The sequence below is a fragment of the Gossypium raimondii genome, chromosome 10, assembly GCF_025698545.1.
Source record: "Gossypium raimondii isolate GPD5lz chromosome 10, ASM2569854v1, whole genome shotgun sequence".
NCBI classification, from domain to species: Eukaryota; Viridiplantae; Streptophyta; class Magnoliopsida; order Malvales; family Malvaceae; genus Gossypium; species Gossypium raimondii.
This window is the reverse complement of record NC_068574.1, coordinates 32517503-32526943: the sequence shown is the minus strand read 5'-3', so window position 1 is coordinate 32526943 and position 9441 is coordinate 32517503. Positions and strand designations below refer to the sequence as shown.

The following is a 9441-nucleotide window of genomic DNA, read 5'->3' as shown; positions in this document are numbered from 1 at the left end:
GAATGATACGGGTTAAGGGTATTACATAGCTCGTGCTTGTGCCTCAGATGTCACAGAAGAGTCTTTTGTTACATCATGGCTACCACTCACATTTTTGGGATTGCGAGGGTGTTTACCTCCTGCAATAGTATTGCTCGGCCTTTTGGTCTGTGCTTTCTCTTTCTCGAATTTCTTTGGGCAATCTTTAATATAGTGGTCTAAGGAACTACATCTGAAACACGCTTCATTATTTAATCAACACTCACCATAATATGGTCTTTTACAGTGCTTGCACTCGGGCCAAACATCTTTGACACTACCCAAACTTATTACAAATGTAGCCTGAGGTTTAGGACTCGAACGTCGATTGCCTCTGTCTCTACTAGAGTACCACATTGAAGTTGTAGAGTGGTTGTGATGTTCTTTAGATCTCTTTGATACTGACTGATATGACTTCCCAGTTGATCTTTTCTCTTTACTCAACTCATTGGCTTTATGTGCTTGGTCAACTAGTACAACAAATTCTTTTAGCTCAAGAATTCCAACTAGAAGCTTAATGTCTTCATTTAATCCTTCTTCAAATCTTTTACATATAGCAGTCTCAATCAGAATACATTCTCAGGCATATTTACTCAATCTGACAAATTCTCGCTCGTACTCTTACACAGTTATACGGCCCTGTTTGAGCTCAAGGAATTCCTTACATTTTTTATCCAAAAATCTTTACTAATTTATTTCTTTCAAAACTTGGTTTGAAAGAATTCTCAGGTGATCTGCTCTCTTGGCATAATTAAAATCAATGTATTCCACCACTGATCAGCCGAATCTTTCAACAAAGATATTACACACTTAGCACATTCAGCCAGTGAATAGGATAGTTCGTCAAAAACCCTGATTGTATTCTCTAAACAAAATTCTGCTCTTTTGGGATCATCTTCAGCAGTAGCTCAGAATTCCTCAGCCCCATACTTACGAATCTTATCAACATGTGGCTTACTAACTCGTATAGGTTCCAAACCTTGACGAATAATGGGGCCTAGTTGGGGAACAAGAGGGGGTAGAGGTTGTTGAGCAGCCGAGTTCGTCCGTACGAACTCGATGAACCAAATACATGCCTTGTACCACTTAGTGCTACTCCGTGAACGGAGGCTTGAGCGTTACTCTATACTTCATCAGAGTCAGCTCGGTTGGACATCATTGTTATATGAAAACATGTTTTAAAACGGTCAAGAAAAATCACACTATCCTAGGTTATATCATTGCATGTATAGCTAGACTTGTACACGCTACGTTCAGTCTGAGAATCGACTAAACCGTAGCTCTGATACCAATAAATGTAACACCCTTAACCCGCATTCATCATCGAAACAGGGTTACAAAACATTACCAAAAAATTCACTTCAAACGAATACAATTTTAAACATTTCAAATCATATTGATAATCATATTAAAACCAATCCAAATCATACATATTGTCCTTTATACGAGCCATTGAGGCTCTAAAAACACGTTAAAAACTAGTCGGGGCTAAATCGAAAACTCAAAATTTTATAGAAAATGGTGAAAATTTTCAACACTACAGGGGTCACATGATCGTGTGGCTAGGCCGTATGTGCATTCGATGTAGGGACACATGGCCGTGTCTCAGCCTGTGTTTGTGCCTGTGTAACTCACTAACTTTGTCACACGACCAAGTCACGTGCCCGTGCGCTAGGCTATGTACCCTTCAAAATAACCTCACATGCCTATGTGTCAAGCCGTGTGCTAGGCCGTGTAACAACCTGACTTGCAACTCCTCAAAAGCTACAGGGGACACAGCTGTGTCGTCTGGCCGTTTCTCAGACACAGCTGAGACACTTGCCCATATGGACGAAAATAGACCATTTTACAAGCCATTTTTCTCACCCAACTAAGCATGTACCTACAACCAAAATTTCATATATAAACAAGCCATAACAATGCACCAAAATCATGCATATTTTAGCTTCATACATATGGTAAAATCACATACAACCAAATGACATATGTATAAACATGTACACAATTTGGCCAAATAAATCAACAATCTTCCAAGCAATTTGCATCAATACAAACCATTAAATTTCCTTATCAAAGCACAGTCTATTTAATACCAAAATGCCATTCTATAACTAGCATCAATAAACCATATTAAGGCTACTCATATACATGCCATACTATGCCATTATACCAACAAGATGCCAAAATTCAAACCAAATCAAATGGCCATTTCCAACAACCAAAACACATGGCTAACATTAGCCAAAATACCTATACAATCCATTTTAACCAACACACCACCCCGTACCACCAACACACCATGTGGGGATAAAATCGACCCGCCCAGCCAACACACCAATATCGCAGCAAAGCTACCAGTATATGTGGCAAAGCTACCAGTACAATATACTTCCCCTATATCAGTATCACAACCCCATGCAGTATGTCATGTCATAAATAATACGTATGTAAAATGTCATGCATAATATAGAGTAGATCAGTCATACATACATAAGGTCATAACAATCATTTAATCACCTAAGGGTATAATAGTCATTTTACCATATAAGAGTATTTCAGTTATTCTGTCCTTCAGGGGTATTTCAGTCATTTTACACTTTTGGGATATTTCAATCATTTTACTGAGCCCACGAAAAGTCTGCAGTCACCTCGAGCAACTCAAGTACCCTAAATGGGCAAAACAGTATAAATGGGCCCGAGGCCCATTACTCGGCCCAAGTGGGCCCACAAGTTCGTGCGGCTTGTTCATCCCAAAATCTGCCATGGTTATGGGGACTTTAAAGCCCAATCCAATATTCGCTACAGTTCGTGGATTTCATTCATGTGGGGCCTACGAGCCCATTGGACCCACACGGCCCATTTCGGCCCAACGTGACCCATTACGACATAAGCCCATAAAAATGCTTATGGAGGTCTCTACAATCCAACACAATGTTTCATGGGCTCGATTTACCATACGAGCGTTCGTAAACTCATACCTCGAACACCGTCATATTCAACTTTTCAACTTTTGCTGATTTGTAAAAAAAGTGGGGGTGTGATTGCACACCTATTTACGAGAAGAGCGCAAGTCTTCACGTACACCAACCTAGACTTAATCAAGACACAAGTCAATCCTGTAAAGCAAGACACCCTCTTAATGACACTAAAATCACAACATCCTTACCTTGCTTGATAGAGGGTGACTTAACTCTTCCAATACCTCCAACCAAAAATGGTCACCCACTTATCAATTACCCGCACCACAACACAGATCTTCATAAACTAAATTAGGCCATAATAATGGCCAAGAGAGGTATTCGGCTTAAAGAAAAAGAATGGAAAAAAACTGATTAAATCAAAGAGTGAGGATTATCATAACTTTACTGATAATCTACAATACCTGTAGCACTAGAACAGCAAAAGTAGCAAAAAGAAGATCAGCGCAGGGAGTGATCGAACAGAGGGATGTCAATCGGCTAAACCCAGTCAATGAAGGGAGATAGTTCTCAGTCAAAAGGAAAAGAAATTAATAAAAGGTAAAAATCAAAACAGAAAAAAGAGAAGAATATTCAGTCAAAGAGAAAGAGGAGGAGAGGAAAAAGATTCAGCCAAGAAAGAGATGGAAAGGGAAAAAAGAAATGAGCATTCAGCAGCAAAATGGGAGGGGAGAAGGGAGGAATATTCGACAAGCAGAGAGAAAAGGGGAAGAGAAAACGAAATAGAAATGTGAACAAACCCGAGAAGAAACTTGCCAAAATTTGACACCAAAAACTAATAGCCAAAAACAAAATTGACCAAAACCAAGACAAGCGGAAAAAACAACACAAAACACCAATTACCCAAAGTGCCTAAGACCAAATTCGGCACAAACTAACCCCCAATTGAGTTTCCCAAGCTACAAACTTCCCAAATGGCACAACTCTCCTCTCAACCCATTCCTAAATTTTCTCCTCAAATCCCTCCCCTTATCCCTCCATAAATCTCTCCACCCATTACTCTTCAACTCCCTCCAAAACTTCATTCAAAATCCCCCCAACTATGTTTCAGTCCAACACGCCACTTGCCACTAAACCAATAGGCTCCTTGTGTCATAAAACAAGTACCAATATTTATAAGGCCTATATACCAGCGTCAAGATTTATTTAAGGGAAAAACTAAAAATTCTACAAAAGCCAAGGCTTGAACCTAAGCTTCTCAAACACTCTCATACACACCAAAATTACTTAGCCATTAAAGCAAACAAACAATTTTTATCAAATCATGCAAAAATTAAATACTTAGATTTTTGGGGCGTTACATACATATAATTTCTCAAAATACCAACATAACCCACATAAACATAAGACATCCTAAATACATACCAATACCAAAATGAACACATCATCAATGTTTGAGTTTGGGATTTGCCACTGGATGCAGAGTCGACGATCAAATCGTAAGGTACCTAACTTGAGCATGGGAAATAAAATGGTACGCTGAGTATAACAGTGATATTTCTATAATCGAACATTAAAACATAATATAAATTCTATAATGCGTTTTAACATGTCAATCTACAAGTCCTATTATATCACCTAATTCAATCTATTTACATATCTTTACATATCTTCAATCAAGTTATCATAGTTGCAGGATGGATTTTTCTCTGTCTCAATCGAATTGATTAAATCGTACAATATCAAATCCATAATTCCAAGCTTATAAATTGATATCCACTATCCACCCTTGTTTTAATTTCATTTATACTCAATTTCTCGGTTCTACAATATAATTTCATCAATCAATCATTAAACAACATAATTAATCACTAATTGAAATCAATTGCACATTTATAACAAAATATCATATTTTCAAATCTATTCAATTTAGTCTTTATCACAAACAACTAATTTGAATCGGTTCAATTCATCTTTGTCCTATCATTTCTAGCTTACCTTATGTTATTACCATGCTGCGCAGTTTGTGAATGCAACAATTGAAAAGGTTTGGATTTAAAAATACAAACCGTAAACTTGTGCTATTCGTCGACAACTTTATCTTTTACATTCTTTTTCGAAGGATATGGGTCAACGTTAGCTATAGAATAAACGTATAAAATTATCAATACACAACCATTTTCACAATCAATTGCTATTTTATACAACTTTTATATTTTATTCAGTTTAGTCCCTAAAATCAAAACAAACATAACTTTCAAATTTAATCACCAATTTTTATATCAATTTCATCCCAATTTCATAAAATCATAATTAACTTTACAATTTAGTCTTTTTTTCAATACTCAACTTAAAACCTGTCAAATTGGTCCCTAAAAATTTAACTATTCAACAATAGTAAAATCCTCAAACTTTAACAGTATCGTAAAAATACGACATGGGTCAACTAGCTTGAGTTCCCAAAATTCTTAAAACATAAAAATTACAAAAAAAAAAAACTAAATTGAACATACCAATTTAAGCTTGAAACTTTCAAAACTTATGGTTCGCCCCTCAATTTTTCTTCTTCACTTTCGAATGAAAAAAATGAATACAAGGTGGTTGTCACTTTCTTCCCACTTTCATATTTAATTCATGTTTTTTACTTTTATTAATTTAATTAGAATTTTTATTTTATAAGTAGAAATCGACAACTACAACTTATAAAGTGGCATATTTGCTATACAAGGCTCTCCCTCTAATTTCTATTTGTAGATTGCTGAAAGATTCAACTTTTAATGTTTTTATGATTTAGTCCCTATACCTTAATAAAACACTAATTCAACAAAAGTTACTTGACCAAAATTCAACTCACTTCTAATATAACTCCGTAAATATTTTACAAAAATATTTACGAATCCACCTTACAAAAATAGGGTCTCGATTCCTCATTCTCCAAAACCACTAACTTTAAGGTCATACCATTCATATTTAACTGATTGTCTAATTAGATCTTTTATCATATCTAAATTCAATTTAACTTTATTAGACTTTTGGACAAAAAAGTAGAGGAAGTAAGGGTCTGATGGCCCTAAAATTGAACATGAGTAAAGCTTACGATAGAGTGGAGTAGGGTTTTCTTCGAGCAATGATGACTAAAATAGGTTTTGCAAAGGCTTGGGTTGATACTGTGCTTGATTGTATATCAAAAGTTTCCCATTCAGTTAACATTAATGGTTTGAGAGGAAATTCTTTTCGACCTATAAGAGGGCTAAGGCAAAGGGACCCTCTAAGCCCTTTTCTATTTTTGATTTACAGCGAGAGATTATCTACTCTTATGCATCTTGCTAATAGCCAGAGGAAATTAAAGGGGGTTAAGGCGAGTCAAAATGGACCAGTGGCCTCTCATTTACTTTTTGCAAATGACTGCATTCTTTACAGGGAAGCTACAACAAGAGGTGCAAACGTCTTGAAAGATATCTTGAAAGAATACAAAGATTGTTCAGGACAATACGTGAATTTTGAAAAGTCAACGGTTTTCTTTAATAGGAACACTCTTGAAACCATACGAGCACAAATATCTAATGAGCTAGGAGTGAGACATTCAAATAATCCCAAAAACTACTTGGGACTTCCTCATATGGTCTGTAGAAAGAAAAGAGCCTCTTTTAAAATCTTGAAGGATCGAATGAAGAAAAAAATTTGATAATTGGAGTACATGATTATTTTCACAATACAGGAAATAAGTCTATATTAAAACAATTTTACAATCAATCCCAACTTATACTATGGCTTATTTTCTACTAGCTAAAACGTTATGTGAAGAAATGAAGGGAATAATAGCTAGGTTTTGGTGGCAGAAATTTCATGGAAAATGTGGTTTGCATTGATGCACATGGGAAAAACTATGTGACTCAAAGGAGTATGGTGGTTTGGGTTTTAAGAGCTTGGCAAATTTTAACGTGGCTCTCTTAGCGAAGTAGGGATGGAGACTTATGACTAACTCCAATTCATTATTAGTGAAAGTTTTAAAAGCTAAATATTGCCCCATTTCAGATTTTTTACAGGCATGTTTAAAACACAATGCTTCTTACACGTGGAAAAGTATATGGGCAACGAGGAGAGTGCTTCAGGAAGGCACGAGTTAGAGGGTGGGGAAGGGTGATAATATTTCTATTTTTAATCATGCCTGGATTCAAGGTTCTGATAATTACAGGTTAAATCATCCAGTTGATAATTGTAATTTGGAGTTTGTTGTTGAGCTCATTGATAATAATATTAGAGAATGGAGAGCGGAAATTATTACCGATACCTTTGATGCGGTTGATGCGGGAAGGAACCTTCGAATCCCACTGGCAAAAGTTCCTCATGAAGATGAATGGCTTGGAGAGGTGAGCCATCGGGGAAGTTCTCGGTGTGCAGTGCCTATAAACTATTACAGTTGGGTTTTTCTACTCCTAATTAAATACATCACAACTCATTTCTAGAGATTTCTATCGAAAGCTATGGAGTTTGAAACTTCCTTCTAAAGTTAAAATTATAGTATGGCGCATCTCAAAAAAAATTATTCCTGCTATGCTAAATCTACATTGTAAGAGACTGGTGACTAATGTAGAGTGTCCACGATATGGGAAAGAAGCTAAAAATATGATACATGTCTTCCTTAATTGCCCTGTTGCAAAGGACGTTTGGAGTTTAGTGGACCTTCAGTGGATAATGCCAAGCAATATACAAGAATGGTTCGAATGGCTTACTTGGGCTTTTAGTGTCTGCTCAAACTCCCAGCAACGAGTGTTCTGTGTCTCCCTTTGGGCCTTATGGACTAAGAGAAACAAATGTGTGCATGAACGAATAAATAAATCAGGTGAGGATATGGCTTTTTTTATTCATAGGTATGTACGAGAGTTAGACTGCTTGGAGGAAAAAGCACTTACCAAAGAGGTGACTAGAGAAGTATGGGTTCCCTCTTCTGGAGAGGATATCAAAATTAATTTTGATGTCGGCTTTAATAGTGAACTTTTCAGATTAGGATCTGGAGTGGTTGTTAGAGATGGAATGGGCAAGGTAATCGTCTCCAAAGTAATCATCCATGAGAATGCTGGTTCAGCTTTTGCAGCAAAAGCCCATTCATGTTTAGAGGCAGTTAAAATGGGGTTAAATCTTAAGGATCGTAAAATTCATATTGAAGGGTACTCACTATCAGCTATTAAGAAATGTATCTCTGACTCTAGTGACAAATCAGAAATTTGCTCTATTATCCAATATATAAAGGCTTTATAGTGTAACTTTAGATTCCTTAAGTTTTACCATGTTTGTCGTAAAATTAATAAACTGGCCGACAGTATAGCTACTGAAAGTCTAAAGAAAAGGGAAGAGTTTTACCTGGAGGGTTCGATGCCAAGATATGCAGTAAAAGTACTGGAAGATGATTGGATCAGAGAACCGGACTGAAGTTTCTTTGAGGAAGGTTTCGATTTGCTCCCAGGGATCTCAAAGCATCGGAGAAGAGTGTTTTGGATGAAATGAATTTATGGAAACAAGGGAGCGTTTTGGGTGAAAAAGTGGTTTTTGGGAAGATAAACCGTCGGGTAATAATGGCATGAACAAGTGATGGGACGAGTGCAGCTTTCTCGAGAAAATGGCCTTTTAATGCTTTGTTTTCTTTATTTATGGCTTTTTTCTTCTTCTTTTTAAGTATTTTTCTATTGCAATTAACTAGAGATTAGTAGTGGGCTGAGGTTTTTTGTTTTGGATATGAGGCCTACTAAATTTTTTGTTGCTTAATTTCAATTTTGTTTATAAAGCCCAGTTCATTTATTGTTTTAAAAAAACTTTATGGTAGGCTCATAAATATTGTTAAATAATATTTATAAACTCAATTATTAGATTACATGGTTTTGAAACTGCCATTCTTGATCCCACTAAAATCGGGTTGTTGCACTTGTACCTTAACTAAATATCTAATTAACAAATTCGCCAGACCAATGTTAAATATAATATTATAATTAACTCATAAATACTATGAAATAATATTAACAGACTCGATTAACGAAAAATGGGGTTTCAAAACCATCATTTTCGACACCATTGACTTTTAGGTAGTTGCACAACATACATAAACACACAGATTACTGAAACAGACAAGCTTACAGAATTCACAGATACAAGCAAACTTAGCTTTTTGGATAATCAACCTTAACAGGACAAAGGTTTACCTTGGTTGTTATGAACTTAATTTAGAACAGAGACTTGACAACAAAATATCGATGAGAGAATTCTTGTAACATTCCGATTTGGGGCCTAGTTGGAACAGTGGTTTTGGGAACACAAATTCGACGTAAGAAAATTTATTTTTTATTATATTTTTATGGTCTACGACTTCACAAAATAATTTTGTGAAAATTTCGTTCAAAAATTTTGACGTTTGGGCACTCAATTTAGTCAAAAGGACTAAATTATAAAAAAGTGCAAAAGTTGAGTTCTACATGTTGGAGGTGTCCAATTGTCATGAAATTTTAAATTGGAG

General features: G+C 35.9%; 1 long non-coding RNA gene across 8 annotated transcripts; it reads right to left on the bottom strand.

Annotated features, from left to right (window-relative positions):
• Positions 1–1447: 1447 nt before the first annotated feature.
• Positions 1448–8554, bottom strand: LOC105778210 (uncharacterized). 8 transcript variants are annotated; one of them, XR_008189708.1, is made up of 6 exons: positions 8298–8554; positions 7850–8022; positions 7670–7737; positions 7222–7587; positions 4362–4444; positions 1448–1900 (listed from the first exon to the last, which is right to left on the bottom strand). It is a non-coding gene; the product is annotated as an uncharacterized LOC105778210 (long non-coding RNA). The 8 variants fall into 8 exon arrangements; XR_008189706.1 differs by having other exon boundaries at positions 1453–1900; positions 7228–7587; positions 8298–8553; XR_001128593.2 differs by lacking the exon at positions 1448–1900 and having other exon boundaries at positions 4231–4444; positions 8298–8552.
• Positions 8555–9441: the final 887 nt, after the last annotated feature.